The 20,676-nt window shown below is 39.9% G+C and overlaps 1 protein-coding gene across 13 annotated transcripts in view; it reads left to right on the top strand.

The window, feature by feature from the left end:
- LOC134801450 (plasma membrane calcium-transporting ATPase 2) overlaps positions 1–20,676 on the top strand; it is a 275,898-nt gene that overhangs the window by 93,895 nt on the left and 161,327 nt on the right. Inside the window, exon 3 of one of the 13 annotated variants that reach the window (XM_063774024.1) lies at positions 19,838–19,958. The exons of the other annotated variants lie outside the window; for them this stretch is intronic. The gene's annotated coding sequence lies outside the window, so the exon portion shown is untranslated. The remainder of the gene's footprint in view (positions 1–19,837; positions 19,959–20,676) is intronic. 13 annotated transcript variants of the gene reach the window in all.

The following is a 20,676-nucleotide window of genomic DNA, read 5'->3' as shown; positions in this document are numbered from 1 at the left end:
GGTTGAAAAGAACTCTCTACTTACAGGCTTAAGGTTCAAATTGGTTTGGTGAACGAGGCGATTATACTAGAACTAATCAGGGTGATTATTCCCAGGGGCTGGCCGTTTAATCACGTCCCTATTACGGCTTTCAGCGTTACTAGTACGTTGGTTACAAATAGTTATTAGCTGTACTGCTGTTTCACCGATAGCTTTTGTGGTCTTTAAGGGGGTAAGATAAGGGGCCATTTCTAATTGGTATTATTGACCGGTGACTTTTCTTGTCGTGACATTGATTCGGTTACTCTACTAACACTACACGCTACCTTTTCACTGAGGCGGAGATGAGAGATGTGGGAATCAACCAATAGTAATATAGTTGTAATCCAACGGAGCGGAGAAGACAACCAATGCTAATAGTCAACCATTACGTCTCCTCTCCTCTCAGTAGAAAGGCAGTCTTAATACCAGTGTTGACGATGGTAGCAGAGCCTAACAAAAACACATATCTATGTCTCTATACGTAGATCAATTACATTGATGAGACATACTTTTGAAGGCGAACTGTAGAGCTCTCTTTTTGGAAAAGTATTCCAGGTTGGCAGATACTTTCGGTGCGTTGTTTGTTCATTGGTTAAATCGAAGGCGTTAAGCCGAGATGCAGGAGCAGGAGGATGGTGCAACGCTCCACGGTGCCCTACATTCGGCGACAGACAGAAAAAGGTGGCGGCAAATTGTCAAAGAGAAGCTGTTCCCTAGAAGTGGCCACGACCCTCAGTGATGAGGAAACCGATGCAAAGAGAAGGAGGAGTTTCATCAGCTAGTATTCATGCTGACTGTACTATAGCCAGGGGGTCGGATCCGGACATTATCTAGCTTTTATCTCAAAGCAATAAGGATTACAAGTGATGTTCTTGCATTTGAGTAAAGTTCTGAAGAACTGAAGTGTACACTGCTAATAATAGGCGATTACGACATTAACTCCCAGGTATGTTATCTCTAAACACCGTTGTTTGGACAGGCGCTGATCTGTTTACAAACATATCATACGAAGTATTGATTGATTCCTATTTAATGTCGTGTGCTTAAAAAACTGACTGATAGGTGCCCTTGCTTGTCTACTAGTCTCAAACCAGTTAAACCGTAATCGAAGGATAGGATAAACATGTAATGATTTTTATGCCGAAAACTGCCGAAACCAAAACTTCGGTCGGACGATACCCGAAAATATAGTTCGGGCGCGAACGAAAGGTTTTTGGCCGAAACCGTCATGTCGGACACTATTATTGTCTACCTAAGTATAACTAAAGCATGAGAACACCCTAAAACCTAAGAGTTACGTACTGTGCAGTTTCAGAAGAATTTCCTTTCTAAACGTTCTGGCTGCAAAATACTTCCGGCTGAAAATTTCTCAAGGGAGTACAGAAAAAAGAATGTACCGAAGATACAGGACTCAAATTTGGGTGTTGGGATGACCCAACATGCGAATTTCTAGCTTCTTTATAAAAATAAAAGCTTTAATCTAATCTATCTATCTATCTAATGCCTTTAAACGAGCAATTCTTTTTTATTTATTTATATATATTTCGGGGATCTCGGAAACGGCTCTAACGTTTTCGATGAAATTTGCTATATGGACCCCCATTCGGGGGCGATAAATCGATCTAGCTAGGTCTTATCTCTGGGAAAAGGCGCATTTTTGAGTTTTTTATGTTTTCCGAGCAAAGCTCGGTCTCCCAGATATTATTATGTAACACTCCAGCGTAAAGCCGAGCGTTTCAAGGATAGCCGTGGGCGCAAATTGACAGAGCTAATGGCCGCCTGATTCGATTGTAGGTGTCAATTATACTGCGGCCCTACTGCCCGACCAGGGAAATGGGAGGCATGTGAATAGATATGTTGTAGAGGAATTGATTAGAAAAAAAACCGGCCAAGTGCGAGTCGGACTCGCGCACCAAGGATTCCGTACCATTACGCAAAAAACGGCAAAATAATCACGTTTATTGTATGGGAGCCCCACTTCAATTTTTATTATATTCTGTTTTTAGTATTTGTTGTTAATAGCGGCAACAAAATTACATAATATGTGAAAATTTCAACTGCTAGCTATCACGGTTTATGAGATACAGCCTGGTGACAGACAGACGGACAGCGGAGTCTTAGTAATAGGGTCCCGTTTTTACCCTTTGAGTACGGAACCCTAAAAACGATTGCAATGGTAAGAAGTCAAAATAAAGGGAAGTTACAAAACAAAAGAAAATTAAATTCAAACATTAGTACATTATTGTCGAGGCTCGGAAGTAGCTACTTGCAGGCTGAGGATTCGTTTTAAACGGACGACCTTGGGAGTCCGTTTAATTGAATCCGAAGCCAGCAAGTAGCCTTCCAGCCGAGTCATATATAGTGCTTTTCTCAAAAATGGTGCAAGAGATATAAATATCATAGAAATATTTTACAAAAGCAACGTTCTTACGTATATATTTTCACAGAAAAAAGTAGAAACAATTGAAAAAATTTGCTTTGCCGCCTTTTTATTTTTTTAATAAAAAAATAGAAATGTATTTTTCTGCCGAATTCTAAATAGTCGCGGTACTAATCATCTGTTTGGCTGTTTAATGGGCCTGTGCCTTCGTTTGATATGGCCATTTCAACTTTTAAAAAGTTTGGAACTCGACAAATAATGGAATTTGTATGCAACATTGCAGTCCCAAAATCGAGACTGCAATGTTTTTAACTTTTTAATTTTTGACTGACCATAAACTACGCGCTTCGCGACCTATTTTTTAAACGGCAAAGTCGACTTTGCCGTCCATTTTTGAGAAAAATAGTTTTACTAATTCCCATGGATACATACCTACCTTCTTCGCAGGATAATTTACATACAATAATAACAATCTTAAACCCGAGAAATAATTTTACAAGAGCATATTTTTTAACAGTTCCTAATAAAAGCTATGCTGCTGTGTCAGTATGAGTAGACCGCGCGCAGAAGGTGATACAGCGATGCAAAATCTAACTTAGGGTGGCATTCCACCTGTCCAATTTCTGTGTCCAATGTGTATTTTGTCTCATATTTTGCTTAATGAGAGAGTGAGACGCAATGCCATTGGACCATGATCCTGTCTATCTGACCCGACCCGACCTCACGTTTCTTCGCAGGATAATTTACATACAATAATAACAATCTTAAACCCGAGAAATAATTTTACAATAGCATATTTTTTAACAGTTCCTAATAAAAGCTATGCTGCTGTGTCAGTATGAGTAGACCGCGCGCAGAAGGTGATACAGCGATGCAAAATCTAACTTAGGGTGGCATTCCACCTGTCCAATTTCTGTGTCCAATGTGTATTTTGTCTCATATTTTGCTTAATGAGAGAGTGAGACGCAATGCCATTGGACCATGATCCTGTCTATCTGACCCGACCCGACCTCACGTAGGTATTTCCATTTTAACGTACCACGTAAACTCCTTCCCCATAGTCAGAGTCTCCTCTTCAGGCGAGGGTTGAGTAAAAGTCGAGGTTTCAAATCCAAAGCATCACTTTTGTATTAGTAAGAAAGCTAATTTCCTCGAGTCTTTAAGTCTGAAGTGCCTGAGCTGAGCTTTCAATTCACCCGCGATCGGCAAGTAATTTTAATAAAGGTTTGTTCGCTTATCATGAACTGGGAGCCTGCCGCGAGCCACGTTCGACGTGTTGCCTCTCTGTCGCACTTGTATATCGTACGTAAGTGTGACAGGTAGGCAAAACGTCGAGCGTGGTTCGCGGTACACTGAGAGAAAAATCATCACCAGGAATTAATAAACAGTTCTGTACTGGGGGAAAAAATGAAGTTTTAGTAGTAATCATGGAAGTTTCACTATTTCTGTAAAATTTATTTATTTCTACAAACAGCTCAGTAATACTAAATCTAATTTCAGCAAACAGACTTTAGTAAATGGAGCATTAAACAAAGTTCACTATTTGTTACAATCCATTTTTATTACTACTAAAATTCTCCGATTTTTACTAGTAAAGTTTGTGATTTTTAGAAAAAAGCATCTGTGATTTCAAGTTATGATTTTAGTAAATGTCTCACTTACATAGTTTTGTAATATCTAAAAAACGAGTTCGCGGGAATAACATTACCCCATTTAAAATAACAATTCAGTTGTTACTATAGCGACATTACAAAGTTTACTGGTATTTAGTAGATAGACTTGTTGTGTTTATGTTCATTGTTATACCAATCACTAAACGAGTTTTGTAATACCAACACAGCGAAACGAATGTTAGTGATTTTAGTAAAATTTACTACTTGCTACGTTCATTTGGTTCGAGTTAGTATTGTGTCGGATGTCGGGCGGGCGTGTCTCGTGTCTTCTTTGTTTAAAACATACTTAAGTTAAATAATAAATTTAGGATATATTGTGGGCCATGGACATATTAACCCGCGACCTACTGTGTAGTTGGGGTCTACAGGAATATATTGTTCTGCAACTTCGAGCTAGCTGTTGTTATTATAGTGATTAGTGATAATGACATCATAGGTAAATCTAAACTGTTTGCAATTCCAACCTCCCTAGCACAGGTGCGCCGCGAGACCATGTTGCGCGCGTAATAACTACTAGTCTCTTTCTGACTGTATGAATAAGAAAGGAATGGGTAGAATATATCGACAGGCTTTTATAGTGCCTCTTTAGTACAGAGATATACTACCAAATGCTTTTTTATTCATACAGACAGAAATAGAGACGGGTAGCTACCACGCGCGCGACATGCTCTCGCGGCGCCCGTTTGCTAGGGGCGGAGGAATTGCAAACAGTTTAGTTTTTGCCTGTGACGTCATTATCTCTAGAATAACTGATGACATGAAGATCTTTGGGAAAGTGAATACGACCTATGACTCACTGCTGATTCAATCTGACCTCACGCGACTCGACGAATATTGTTTAAATAATAAATTAGATTTGAATCCATCGAAATGTTCCTTCCTGACATTTTCGCGAAAACATAACATAATTCCTACCACATATAAACTCAAAGGCCAATCATTGAATAAGGTCCAATCTATGAGAGATTTGGGAGTGGTACATGATTTTAAACTTCTATTTGATACTCATATTGACGGTATTGTAAGTAGTGCCCTGAAAACGCTAGGCTTTATAATGCGCAGTTCCGTTTATTTTACTCAGGCTAAAACACTTAAAATCTTGTTTTGCTCTCTAGTTCGTAGTAAACTTGAATACGCATCCCAAATCTGGAACCCCTGCTATAATACATACATAGATAGGATAGAACGTGTGCAGAAAAAGTTTCTAAAGTATTTGAGCCATAAACTTAAGTGCCCCTCTAATCGAACTGATTACTTAGTTACTTGTAGGAAACAGCATCTGGTACCATTATTCGAACGACGTGAAATTGCTGATGTTGTATTCCTCCTTAAAATCATAACTGGTGAAATAGATTGCCCGGAATTGCTCCAGCAGATCTCATTCGTAACCCCTTCTCGGTTAAAAAGACACTCTCCTCCTATCTCATTAAAGCGAACATCATCCAACTACAGACGTAATAGTTTTCTTAAGAGCGCTATTACATTTCGGCGTTGAGCGAGTTTAGGTATTTTACGCGCTGCGGCAGGCCGTGCGAGCTCAGTATGCCGATCCCTTCTACCACACTCGCACTACAATGATGGATTAAACATTCTTGATCCTTCGCAAAGCATATTGAAATCAACCATAACAACACTAACTGTACTTAACTTTTAAAGTTCTAAAACTGTTATTTGGTAAGTACGAAAATACTAAATGCAGTGCAAATGTACATAGGGGCTGTTCATAAATTACGTCATCTATTTTTGACGATTTTTGACCCCCCCCCCCCCCCCCCACCCCTCAAATCATCCAAAAATCAAGCTTCGGATGAATCTGTTTCCTCCTACGTCATGTTACCATCATCCGATGTCTAGACCCCCCCCCCCCCCACTCCTCCCATTTGAAACGACGTAATTTATGAATAGCCCCATACTCGTACTTATGAAGGTATATTACTCGAAAGAAATTATAGGTACCTACTCGCTTATTTACATGTTTCGTCATTGCATTTGGTACCTATAGGTTGTAAAGTTTGTATCAACGAGGGTTTAAAAACGAACTGGTACCTACTGAGGATCTGATGATGATTAAGGTGGTCACGGATACCAATCAACCATGTAGTAACATGATTAGGCTCGTTTGATTCGTCTCAACAAGATCTTTGACACTGAAGATACACAGGGTCTGATGATGGAGCTGGAAGGTGGCCACGGGTACCAGTCTATCATGTAACTAAACAACTTCGTGTTTGGGCTCGTTTGATTCGTCTCAACAAGATCTTTGGCACAAGATAATACTCAGGGTCTGATGATGGAGCCGGAAGGTGGTCACCGGTACCAATCAACCATGCAACTAAACCACTTCGTGTTTAGGCTCGTTTGATTCGTCTCAATAAGATCTTTGACACAAGATAGTACTCAGGGTCTGATGATGGAGCCGGCAGGTGGTCACCGGTACCAATCAACCATGCCACTAAACCACTTCGTGTTTAGGCTCGTTTTATTCGTTTCTATAAGATCTTTGACACAAGATAGTACTCAGGGTCTGATGTTGGAGCCGGAAGGTGGTCACCGGTACCAATCAACCATGCAACTAAACCACTTCGTGTTTAGGCACGTTTTATTCATCTCAACAAGATCTTTGACACAAGGTAGTACTCAGGGTCTGATGATGGAGCGCGAAGGTGGCGACGGGTACCTGTCTATCATCATCAGCTCCATCATCAGACCCTGAGTAGTATCTTGTGTCAAACATCTTATTACGAAGAAACAAACGAGCCCAAACACGAAGTGGTTCTGTTACATAGTAGACTGGTACCCGTGGCCACAGTCCAGCTCCATCATCAGACCCTGAGTACTAACTTGTGTCAAAGATCTTGTTGCGACGAATCGAACGAAGCCAAACACGAAGTGGTGTAGTTGCATGGTTGATTGGTACCGGTGACCACCTTCCGGATCCATCATCATACCCTCAGTACTACCTTGTGTCAAAGATCTTGTTGCGACAAATCAAACGAGCCCAAACACGAAGTGGTTCAGTTACATGGTAGACTGGTACCCGTGGCCACAGTCCAGCTCCATCATCAGACCCTGAGTACTAACTTGTGTCAAAGATCTTGTTGCGACGAATCGAACGAAGCCAAACACGAAGTGGTTTAGTTGCATGGTTGATTGGTACCGGTCACCACCTTCCGGATCCATCATCAGACCCTCAGTACTACCTTGTGTCAAAGATCTTGTTGCGACAAATCAAACGAGCCCAAACACGAAGTGGTTCAGTTACATGGTAGACTGGTACCCGTGGCCACCTTCCAGCTCCATCATCAGATCCTGAGTACTATCTTGTGTCCAAGGTCTTGTTGAGACGAATCAAACGAGCCTAAACACGAAGTGGTTTAGTTGCATGGTTGATTGGTACCGGTGACCACCTTCCGGCTCCAACATCAGACCCTGAGTACTATCTTGTGTCAAAGATCTTATAGAAACGAATAAAACGAGCCTAAACACGAAGTGGTTTAGTGGCATGGTTGATTGGTACCGGTGACCACCTGCCGGCTCCATCATCAGACCCTGAGTACTATCTTGTGTCAAAGATCTTGTTGAGACGAATCAAACGAGCCTAAACACGAAGTGGTTTAGTTGCATGGTTGATTGGTACCGGTGACCACCTTCCGGCTCCATCATCAGACCCTGAGTATTATCTTGTGCCAAAGATCTTGTTGAGACGAATCAAACGCGCCCAAACACGAAGTGGTTTAGTTGCATGGTTGATTGGTACCGGTGACCACCTTCCGGCTCCATCATCAGACCCTGAGTACTATCTTAAGTCAAAGATCTTGTTGAGACGAATAAAACGAGCCTAAACACGAAGTGGTTTAGTTGCATTGTTGATTGGTACCGGTGACCACCTTCCGGCTCCATCATCAGACCCTGAGTACTATCTTAAGTCAAAGATCTTGTTGAGCCGAATCAAACGAGCCCAAACACGAAGTGGTTTAGTTGCATGGTTGATTGGTACCGGTGACCACCTTCCGGCTCCATCATCAGACCCTGAGTACTATCTTGTGTCAAAGATCTTGTTGAGATGAATAAAACGAGCCTAAACACGAAGTGGTTTAGTTGCATGGTTGATTGGTACCGGTGACCACCTTCCGGCTCCATCATCAGACCCTGAGTACTATCTTGAGTCAAATAAATACATATAGAATGTCAGGTCGTTTCAAATATTTTTAATCCTGTCCGGTAGTTTATTAAACTGTACCATTATAAATTATAATACTATAAAAACAGTGCTAGGATCAAAGTCTCTCGTTGCGGTTTACACGCACACAGTATAGCGTTTTACACGGCGCCCGCCGCACACAATGATAAAAAACCTCGTCGTCGCCGTTGAAAATGTGCGGAGCCGACCGACACACGTCCTGCCTCTACAAGCTTTGCCGCGGCACTGAGCTGGCGCAGCGCGCGTCATCGGTAATATAGAGTAGTTTTCAAAAAATTGCCAAAAAATTATAGTAGAATTTCATAAACACTAATGTATACCAACAGTATAAGCAAACGTTGCAGATTGCTTGAGTATGAAAATGACTTCGATATTAAGTAGATTTTCGTAGGAATTGACACTTGTTTCGGAGAGAAAATCGAGTTCGTTTTACTTTGATTTTCTCTTTCTCAAAGGTATGTAGGAAAAATATAGTTTGATATGCCTAAAGTACAGGGTATTAGTAACACAAAATAGCCAGGTTTAGCAGAGTAAAATTCTCAACATTTCCAAATAAGAGCTCGCCATTCAGTGCTTCACGGGGTTTTTCGGAAACGACCATCAGAAAAAAAATCATTACTAATTTAATAAGTCCTTTTTCTAATATTTACAACGATATTTATAAAGATAAGAAGACGCTTTTACTGGAACAAGTACTCATTGTTTCTAATAATGAGCGCAAAGTCCTGAATTTCGTCGACTAGTATCATCAATTTTGCATTATTTCGACTTTTCTTGTAAGAGCGCTCTTAACCGTGCGAGCCGTAATTTGAATAAGCTAACGAAAGAGCTTGACATTGATATATTTAATTGTGACATTCCCTCCGTGAGGCGTAAATTGACGGAAATGTGTTTCAATTAGGCACTTTTTATTTATCTCGTAAGTGAGTGCTTTGTATATGTAGTATCTAAGTTACAACATAACACTTTATTTTGTTCTTACATTTTCAGTTTTTTTTTTTTTTCTTTTTTTGTTTTTTCTTTGTTTTTACACTATTTAATTGGTGTCCTGTCACCGGTAGAAGGGTTTGATTATGTAAGCGAATGTTGTTAATTTTGGTTTGAGTCTTATCTCTTTCATGTGTGCGATGTGTGTGTGTGTGTGTGTGTGTGTGTGTGTGTGTGTGTGTGTGTGTGTATGTGATGCGTTTTACTTAAGTATATGTTTTTACTACATATCTATTTGCGAGTTCCTGTAATTGGCTCTATATATCTATTTATGATTCCATTGTCATTTAGTTAGCTGTTGGATCTCCTTATGTAAATAAATAAATAAATAACAACAGCTAGCTTGGAATCGCAGTACAGTTTAGTAAAACCTATGACGTCATCGTCTCCGATATTGCTAAAGCACGCTTAGAATTACAAAACGGTTAGTTTTCACCCATGACGTCATCACCTCCGATATTGCTAAAGCACCTCTCGGAATAACAAAACCAAATTTCTGAAATTACTCTAGCATACTTCAAATTACAAATATATATAGAAGTTGTATTTCCTACTAAATGGAAATTGCAAAAGTCAATTTGTTCCTATTAGTTGACTCTCCTTGTCCCCGGATTACGTTTTATTTTTGTAATTCTAAGTGTGTTTTTGTTAGTTTTTTGTCTCAGTGTAGGCCCTCTGAACCCAACCAATAATACCTTTAGCAACAGACGTCTATATTTGCAAAAGTAAATAGCCGCGTTCACGAGCCCGCGTTGTTTCCAAGACGTTAGAGTGGGCGGCAAATAGGTAATAACTATGCTTTGCTGCATAAAGACTTATGTCAAAAACAATGTATGGGCGGTTAAGACGTTTTGTTAATGGATACAAAGCCAAGTTAGTCATGGAGTTGGATTTATGGGCATTTGTACACCGGTTGATTTCGTTTAACTATGTAATGAGCTTTGTATTTACAGTGGAAACTGGATAAGTGGAATCGCAAGGGACCGGCTGTTTAGTTCCGCTTATCCAGGTTTTCCATTTATCCAGTTTTCCACTTAACCAGGTTCAAATAAAACGTTTTCTCACTTACAGAGGCTCTCGCTAACAGAGGTTGTGGATGCTAGTAATGTCGCTTATAGAGGTCACGTATGGTATGATCAAGACTTAAATAAGCATCTTTTATTAAATATGTATGTAGATATGTATGTATTAACAAAAATAGGTATGTAATCCTGACTTTAAAAAAAGCAATACTGTAAATAATCCACAGTACCTACTCGTATACAATTTTCAAAATTACAAAAACAAAATCACTCCTAATATTTATTTATGCAAGAGAAACCAGTATGGTTAAATAAATCAATGTACCGATTGTACTTTAATGCAAAAAAACTGAACGATGTGTGATCTCATACAAAATACGTAGTTAAAACACGAACCATAATGTTAACGAAACAAACTACCCTCCTTGTGACGGTTTATTAAAAATACAAATTTTATAACGCCGAGCTATTCCACTCATAGAGGTTTCGGAGACGGCTGCTTCCAGTTACAGAGGTAAAAATAAGAAATTTTCGAAAAACTGGATTTCGCTTATAGAGGTCCCAAAATTCCACTTATAGAGGTAATTCGTTGCCAAGGGACTGGAACCGAGAACTTGGGTCCACTTAAAGAGGTTTTCCACTAACCCAGGTTCCACTTATCCAGTTTCCACTGTAAATGCTTTGTTTTTACACATTTTGGCACACTCGACTTACAGAAGACGTTAACTACTTTTAGAGTAGTAGCTATATGTGATTCCAGACTGTGAAACCTGGTCTGGGATTCGACTCCCGGTCCTGGTAATTATTTGCGTGATGAATATTATTTTTATGTACCGGAATTTTAGATGTTTTCTATATTTAAAAGTGTGTTCATTAATTAATCATATATTTGTTTATGAAAGTTTGTATATCATCGTCTAAGTAAGTACTTATAGTATAATATAAACTTTTCGTAGTTTGGTACTGTGACGATACCATGTTTATGTCTGCCAAAACTATAGTTCGTTTTTTTAGCATTAGAAATAAGGTAAACAATCTTGATGTGTCTTTTTATTGAACAACACATTTTAAAAATAATTTACGGCAAATATGTAACAATTATGAATCTAATACGATCATTTATATTCTTCTGCTTTCATAAGTAATAGTTTTTGATTTTTAAAAAGCGTTTTTCAATTAAAAGACATGTCAAAATCGCTTACCTTCTTTGAAGTTCTTTCTAATGCTAAAAAAAACGAACTATAGAGTTTGTTGTATTTGTCCCTGAATATTTTCTCCTTAGACTTGAGATTAGTAACTCAACTTCTATTCAACATCGCTTGAGTTGTCTCTTATTTACTTTATTCTCCATTTTACTACATTTACTAGTCCCACTTCACTACATAAAGCTATTGCCACCCATAAACCCAACAATACAATTAAACACGTCAAACGAACGACAACTCCAACCGTCCCAATAAAAAGGTCCTAAGGGACGTCTATTTTCCACAATTATAAGCCTTTTAAAATACTAGGGCATCTTTGTACTCCATTGTGTTGGCGTCACATTGTCAAAAGTTGTTAAATATAACAATGATGTTTATAACAGAAATACTCTACAGCTACACCTAGTTGTTAAATGCAAATTGTTACATTGTCCGGGGAGCCGGCAGGCCTCGTCGGCGATGGCGGGATAACTTGGACTCCTTCTTGAGAGGCTGGCCAGAGACGAGTGGAAGAAGAGGGGGAGGCCTTTGGCCAGCAGTGGGACACAGTGGGCTCTGGATAATAATAATAATATACATTGGAATGGCACAAATACATTCCCACTATACTCGTAATGTTATAAATGCCTGTCTGTTACCTCTTCACACTTGGACCGCTGAACCGATTTTGATGAAATTTTGTGTGGCGATAGTTTGAGGCACGGAGAAGGAAGGACATAGGTTAGTTTTTAGGGTTCCGTACCTAAAGGGAAAAAACGGGACCCTATTATAGTATGAATTATCTCAAATGATTTTTTCGGGCTCGGGTGCTAATCCGTTAAACAATGGCCTTTGTTTCTTTTAAGAGCGGTCTACAGCACGTGCCTAAGTAACCATGTCGTTTAAAAAGCAACTATCGTGATAGTATTAAGGTTCAAATTCATATGACAGCTCGTTCAACGAACAATCAGGGTGGTTTTGTTTTTAGAGATAACAAAACGTGTTATCTCCGAATGGGCTGTTTCATGAATTTGAACCATATTATTAGAATGGTAAATTTACTTTTTAAACGGACTTGTTCCCGTTACTTATGTCGGCGCTATTAGCAGTAAGCATTGTAACCACTGCATAAAGGAAACAATACCTTTTGTTTAACAGATTAGGGTCCGATTCCGAAAAATTCACCTCAGATAATCCATACTATACCTATTACTAAGACTCCGCTGTCCGTCTGTCTGTCACCAGACTGTATCTCATGAACCGTGATAGCTAGGCAGTTGAAATTTTCACAAATGATGTATTTCTGTTGCCGCTGTAACAACAAATACTAAAAACAGAATATAATACTCTCACTGGTGGGTGGGAGTCCCATAGGTACAACAAACGTGATATTTAGCCGTTTTTTGCGTAGGTGGTACGAAACCCTTCGTGCGCGAGTCCGACTCGCACTTGGCCGGTTTTTTAGCACCATCATCATTCCACGCAGACGAAGCCGCAAACAGAAGCTAGTATATACTTATATAACATTGAACTACTGTCCTCTTCATCTAGTACTGTCAGACTGTCACAAAATTAACTAAGTACAGCCATTATGTATAATTATTCCACAATAGAAATACAACAATGTTATCAACTGTCGCGATCTGACAAGGTTTCGTAGATAAACCTGGAGGAAACATTGTAACGTCTGCAATATGACTAACATGCCCATTCGAACTTGCACCTGACATCAAACCGATTATTATTATTATAAGCCTATACGGTATCCCACTGCTGGGCAAAGGCCACTGCCCAGTCTCTGGCCAGTCGTTGAGATACGCGTCCAGGTCATCCCGCCATCTCCGTCTGGGCCTACCAGATCCTCGCCTGTCTTGCGGCACCCATACCGTGGTTATTTTGGCCCACTTCTATGGGTGCATGCGGCTGACATGGCCGGCCCAGCCCCATTTCAGCTTCGCGGTCTTAGCTTCAAGTCTTCAACATCATCAGTAATGCGCGTTTTTGAGTGCAGCGTAGAGTTACGGATTCGGTCAATCCGTTTTACTCCTAGTACACATCAAACCGATATTTAAATAATATTGGAATCATATCAGTTACATGTCATTCGCGTGGGCGTCTTGCTCGCACTGATATACGGACAAGTCAGAGGGAAATGAACGCGCGAATGACAGCTACGAGTAACTGATATGATTCAATATGATTCAAATATCGGTTGAATGTCAGGTGCACGTTCGAATTGGCCTGTAGGTTGTTTAACAAATACTGTTTCTGTCATTTAGTTGTTATTACTTATTGTCGTCAGTAGGTGTTAAATGCATTATAGCTCATTTATGCCTCTGAATGAATCATTAGACTAAGTAACTTGCTATTCATAAATTGCAACTTAAGCTAGGTAGATAATAAAGATTGTGGGCGAAGTGCACTAGAATGACTTCCAATCGTGACAAATGGATAGAAGTAATAAATAGGGCAAGTAATATACAGTAGTACAGTTTAGTACCAAGTCACTGCAATTGCTAAAGGCCGGTTGTACCAAAGTGTCCGATAAGTGATAACGTTTTCGTAATTAGACAGACGACCGGTCTGGCCTAGTGGGTAGTGACCCTGCCTACGAAGCCGATGGTCCCGGGTTCGAATCCCGGTAAGGGCATTTATTTGTATGATGATACAGATATTTGTTCCTGAGTCATGGTTGTTTTCTATGTATTTAAGTATTTATATATTATATATATCGTTGTCTGAGTACCCACAACACAAGCCTTCTTGAGCTTACCGTGGGGCTTAGTCGATTTGTGTAAAAAATGTCCTATAATATTTATTTATTTAATTTCATTCTGCTTGTATGAAGAGTTAGACAGTTCATAGTAACTCGCGCGGGCTACGCGATCTCAAAAACTGAGCCTTGTGGAGTTCATAATCGAAACGATCTTTATTTTCCTCGTTCTTCTCTGTCGTATCGCTCATGACAGAGCGGTCGTGGTCAAGTTGAGGAGTTCGCATCGGCATCGGCAGTAGAGGCGGACACAGCTCTTCGCACGATCTCCCGCCATCTCTCCCTGTTGGCAGACTGTCTGGCATAGTCAGATACGCGGTTTCCCACTGCGGATTTTATTTGGTCAGTCCAGCGCATATTTAGTTGATCTGCCGCGCGATCTGGTTCCCTCCACTCTTCCTTGTTCGACCAGTCGCTCTATGGAGTCGTTATCTCGCATAAAGACATGGCCAAAGTACTACAGTATGCGCGACTGTACTAGGCTGTATCGACGATAAACGCTGTGGGATGGAGTATGGACACGTTGGTGCGGAAATACGTCCACGATAGGGAGTCCACGATTTCCTCGTTAACGTATAACTTTTATTTTCGTCGCTTGAGAACAAACTATAAATTTTTCTGTACAACTTTCTATCTTAAATATACTTATATGACTTCTAAATATCCGTGCACGAAATCGTGATTGTGTTTTACTCGTAAGTAATGTACTAATGTAAGCACGAAACGATTACAAAGTGACGAAATTTGATGACATAATAATCATATCATGATTTTTCAGACATTAAGGAGATATATGTGACGTCCCACGGGTAAAGGTTTTATGGCGGTTGGCGCTTACGCTATTATTAACGCCGCTCCAATATTATTGCGGCGCTATGCGACGTAAGCGCCAGCCGCCATAAGGTACTTTTTGCCGTGGAACGTCACATATTATCAGTCAGTGTAATAAACATGTCCAAATTTCACTGTCCCAGGGGTCAAACAATGCTCAATAATTAATTGGTAGTTAAACTAAAACTACGACCGCGGAATCTCCTATGATTACACGGCCGGTGGTCGCATCAAATATCGACAGAGATGGAGGAATTTCGAAAAACAGTGCACTGTTCGCAGTAGACCCCTCTGTTATTGTCATGTATGGCAACGAATCTACCAACGAGTCTGTAAGTGGTTAAACGACACAACGGCGTCATCAAAAACGGGGTGTTCCAATCGCTCATAGTACAAGGGTGGGTCGAAGGTCCAGGCGCTACCGAATCTTACCTGATTGCAAAAATATCGCTTCTCTTGTATTACGAACCTTAGCGAGAAGGTCAACTATTCGAATTTCTTGACGGCGTTAATTTTGATTTGACATCGTCATGGAGTAACTGACTGTGCTTTTAATTGTGGTGTAATCACCTTCTTTACGTTCGCTTTTTAGCGATAAGACCGCCTGTTGTTTAACCTCTTCTTCCTGTATTATTTGTATTGTTTTCTGTAATGAGGTGTGCAATAAAGAATATTTGTATTGTATTGTATTCCTTCTGATTCGTTTTTTACACTCGATGTCGCCGCTAGCAGTGGTATTATGGGTCTTGAAACTAGTTGTTTGAAGAACTCGCCTCACCCTCGCTCGGCAAGCCTCTCCAACACACGGCCGGTAATCGAATTGCACGACGCACCGCCTGTGATGTATGGCTTTACATTTGAACTGTGTGCTCTTCCATCTATTGATAACGCTTTTATTAAAGCAATTGGGGCAAATTGATCATCTATTCCATTATTCTGATCTGTGGTATTAAGGATGACTCACGTTAGACCGGGCCGGAGCTTCCGGCGCATCGTTTTCTATGGAAAGCATCACGTGATCACTAGTGATTGCAATCCGGATTATTCGAAGTTCAAAAATCCGGATTTCGGAGCGTTTGAAAATCCGTTTTAAAATTCGGATTTTGAAAAGAAAAAACCGGTTTTTCGGATTTTTTCCCACCAGTACTAATTTGCTCAAAATTAATGCTAATGCGAAATAAAAAGTGGTGCACATGAAGCGGTAACGCGGGAGAGCTATTGCCAACCGGGCATTGCGCGTAGCGCACTCGCTCGCACCTGTATGCTTGCCCCGCGTCCGCTTTTTTTATTGGCGTAGCAGCTCAAGTAACAATATTTGGTACTATAAAAGTCCTGAGAACGTTTTGGAGCGTGCTAATTAGTGTTCATGATTAGCACTATAATGGTGTTGTCTTCTTCTTTGTCGTCACACTCTTGTCAGAGTGGTCGTGGTCGTCATGTCAGGGCCGGTGGCAAGCTTCACAATCCGTCGCCATTCCTCCCGTACTGTAGCCCTTGTACATTCATGGCGTGGTTCATTGAAAATGGTGTTGTAAACGTTTACAAAACCCCAGATAGGCCCTAGTTTTATCACTGATTTATTCTATAAACATTACATAAAGGCTCTCACGGTGATAAATCAGCTCTATGGTTGAAATGTAAAAGTGACGAGAAACGCTCTTTAGTACTAAAATAGTGCTGTCTGCAACGTTTATGTCGCAATTTGGAATTATAAAAGTAACCAATGAAACATGTTTATAGTGCTATTTTGCACCGTAAACGATTCCAGTGATCTTTTTTATCATACTTGCGTCGTGGGTGCCTAAAATATTAAATAAGTTCATTCGCCATTGTTTCTTAAAGTGACATTTGTATTTAGGTAATAAAAAGGATGTACTAAAAAGCATTTATGGACCGTTACTATGCCGGTACATTGTACATGCGAAAATAATTGTATCGATAGTATCATTATGCTGATTTCAAATTTGACAATGCGCTCTCATAATTTTCATGTTTTAATTAAATTAAAATTAATAAAATAAGGACTTGTTCCAACTCTGGCTGCTATAGTACACATAGGCTCCAGCCGTGCCGGTAATGTGCTATTATGGCAGAAAACAGCAGACATTTTTTAAGTTACGATTTAAGTTATTTAGCAACGTACCAGGTAACTTTTATGGTACTATATAGCACTATAGAAAAACTTTCATGACTTTTAGAGAACTCTTCTAGCCTTATAGCGATGTTAAGAGAGCTTTTAAAAAGCTAAAACGTTACGTAATGGTCGTGCAATGTCCTTTTATAGTGCAGATTGATGATTGATCCTCTAATGGTGTTTACGATACTGCTACAATACTAGTACTATAAAAGTTACTTTGACGCATTATTAGTGCAAAATAGGCACATAAAAGCATCCGTAAAGTCGTCTATAGTATTAAATAGTACCATAATCGCTTTTTGCATGTCTATTACAATGCAGCACTTTAAAGATTCTTTTGTATGATCCTATAAGCGTTCTAAGAGCTAAATTATAGTACTTAAAAGGTCTTTAATCTTATAGAAACAAAACGCTTTGTTAAAAACCTTTATAGTACAAGCAGTCACAATGGTTACCATTATAGGCCTACTATATCACTGTTTGGTGATAAAATGCCTTAGTTATAGAACCTTTTGTTACTTGGGAGTGTACGTATGTATTTTGTATTTATTGTTTTTTAAAGATTTTGTTATTGGCGTAGCAGTGTACGCATTCTGTTTTTTTTATTTTTAATAAAAACAACTTAATTTGATTGTTTGTTTCACTTTGCCTTTATGCCACATATTCCTTTCTTAAAATCCGGATTGAATCCGAACTTCGGATTTCGGTCAAACCAAAATCCGTAAATCCGGATTTGAAAAATGTTCACGGATTTGCAATCGCTAGTGATCACCTGTCATGTCATAGAAAAGTAAGCGCCGGAAGCTCCGGCCCGGACACGGCCCGGTCTAACGTGAGTCATCCTTTAAGCTATACTACTGTTGAAATGTAGACGCGATGTGCAAAAAAGTAAAGACCATGAAACTAAATTATGTCCCGCCTGCTTCTGAAAAATGTTTAGAACTCATTTTGTGCACGGAAAAAAATGCACTAATGTGGACTAAGCACTACTACTATTTTGAGTAGTGTTGTCAAAGCTAGTATAAAGGTTCCGTCACATCAGGCGCGTTTTCCGGGCGTGGCGTGAGCGTTTTATATGTAAGGCTATGGTCTGCTATTTTATGCTATACGCGGCGTCTCGTCACGTACGCTGCGTCACAATGCTTACTATGGAGATGTACTATTGTGGTCTCTTTCACACGTCGACATTGGCGTCTTGACGTCGTACGCGGCATCTAAACACTGTGCGCCGCGTCTCTAGTCATTTCGGACCATTGCAGCGTGAAGGTTGTCTCTCGCGTCACACAAAATGACGAGATTTAATAAAGAAAACGACGAATTCTTAATAGAACCGGTGAAATCTTTTAATGAATTATATGATAAAAGTGACAAGAATCATAAAAACAATATTTATAAACATCAATGTTGGGAAAAAATTTGTGATGCAGTCGGATTTCCTGGTTTTATTTTTCTTCTTATACGGTCGTCTTGTGCCTCTTCTTCTAGTAACAAATATACCATTAAAAGTGTTAGAACGTCCATGATTACACACACACTACCGCACGTGACCACTCGTGAGCAGCGACTGAAACGCCCTTCTCTGCTGCGGACGTATTGACCGCCGACGCTGTGCGTTGCGTTCAGACGTCGATCGGAGCGGAATTGAACGTTGACGCTAACGTCAGACGCCGCGTATAGCATCAAATAGCAGACCATAGCCTAAAAGCGGCGCGCCCCGCTCACGCGCCGCCCGCAAAACGCGCCTGTGTGACGGAGCCTTAAAAATACAGCTAATCTATTCTTGCGTATGTAGGTACTAGGTACCAATTCAAGGCAAAGTACTATCTATTTAGTAAATCAATTAAAAATCATATTACTCTAAATAGATAAGTGATAAGTTGATATCAAATATTTATTGATAATTATTATCACTCTTATCGTATAGTCATCATCCTTATTGCTATAAAAATACTAATAACATTTCTTGACAGGACAACACAACAAGTATAAATACCAAGAATTAAGGGCCCTACAAAATAAAATAATTGAAACCCCTGTATTAGCTAATAATTTAGGCTTGTAATTTTGGTTATATGGTACATTTCAAGGCATCTTCCATTCTGTAAACGACAGGCCCTACTCTAGAGTCTACATGGAAACAGACCATTACCTACATAACTAGTACCTGCGATAATATGTTACTCTTCGAAGGCCGCAAAAATATGTGACGCGCTCCTATCGCTCTACAAATAAGATCGTGTCAGATATTTTTGCTGCCTTCGTTGTGTAACATACTATTGCAGGTGACTGTACCTACTAACTGCAGTGAAATAGTACATTACGATACAAGTGCGAAAATTATGAAATTCGGAACGAGTGGCGATCCCTTCGGTCGTGTTTTAAATTGACACGAGTTGCGAATCACCTTTTCTCACGTGTATTGTACGTGTATACAACGTTTTACAGTACATATGGCCCTTTAATTTTTTGACATAGGCACGTATTGTCCTTAATCCCGCCCTAGGGCGATAAAGTAGCACCATATGTACTGTAAAGGGCTTTCTCTTACTGTCCTATAAATTAAGTAAACCTAGTATGTACTTGTATCTTTAGCATTATAATACCTACATGTATGTTTTTTCATTGCAGGTAATATAAACCCCAGTTTATTCTTAGCGGCATGCAACACGGATGACGGAACCAAGAAATAAAAATAGCTCGTCTCGTGCAACGCGATGCTAAAACTTAGTTTGGTCGTACTAAGACCTTGGTAAGTAAATAAACTTAGGTGGCCTGAGTACCTAAGCGCTTGCAGTGTAATTGTCAAATGGTGCTGGAGTCACTGCCCGATTCGAACTTTAGGATACGTCAAATATTACGTCTAGAAACGATATGGATTAGATATTTCAGTGTCAAATGTGACGCTTCAAAACAAAAACGTCATTTACTACTTCGCTTACTTATTTGACGCATCTTAAAGTTCGAATCGGGCCGTTACGGCTTGGCCACGACATCGAGCGACTTGCGACGGCGGCAGCAATAACCATAGGTTGGAACGAAAGGTCCAATCGCTGTGTCACGCTCTAACCTATGGTTATCGCTGCCGCCGCCGCAAGTCGCTCGATGTCGTGGCCGAGCCGTTAGGTGGCTTGAGTAAGCGCTTGCAGATTACCAAATGGTGGTGAAGTCAGTCGATAACGGGCAGTTTGCTACAAAACGGAGAAATGCTACGCGCTACGATGCTCTACGCTCTGTAGTGTGTAGTGCTCGAATGAACGTACAGATGGAGGTAGGGTACCAGACGTCAGGAATTTTCCTGACATGTCAGGAATTTTGGCCGTATGTCAGGAATGCGGCCGGAATACGATAATGTCAGGAATTTTTGTGAATTAACATACTTTTTATTATGTACCTAAAAAGGTACTTCAAATTTACTTACATATACATAAATCCAAAATAAATACATTTTAAACAAATGTATCAAGCAC

The sequence above is a fragment of the Cydia splendana genome, chromosome 22 (genome assembly GCF_910591565.1).
Source record: "Cydia splendana chromosome 22, ilCydSple1.2, whole genome shotgun sequence".
NCBI classification, from domain to species: Eukaryota; Metazoa; Arthropoda; class Insecta; order Lepidoptera; family Tortricidae; genus Cydia; species Cydia splendana.
Note: the sequence above shows the minus strand (reverse complement) of the source record. Positions and strands in the feature narration are given on the sequence as shown.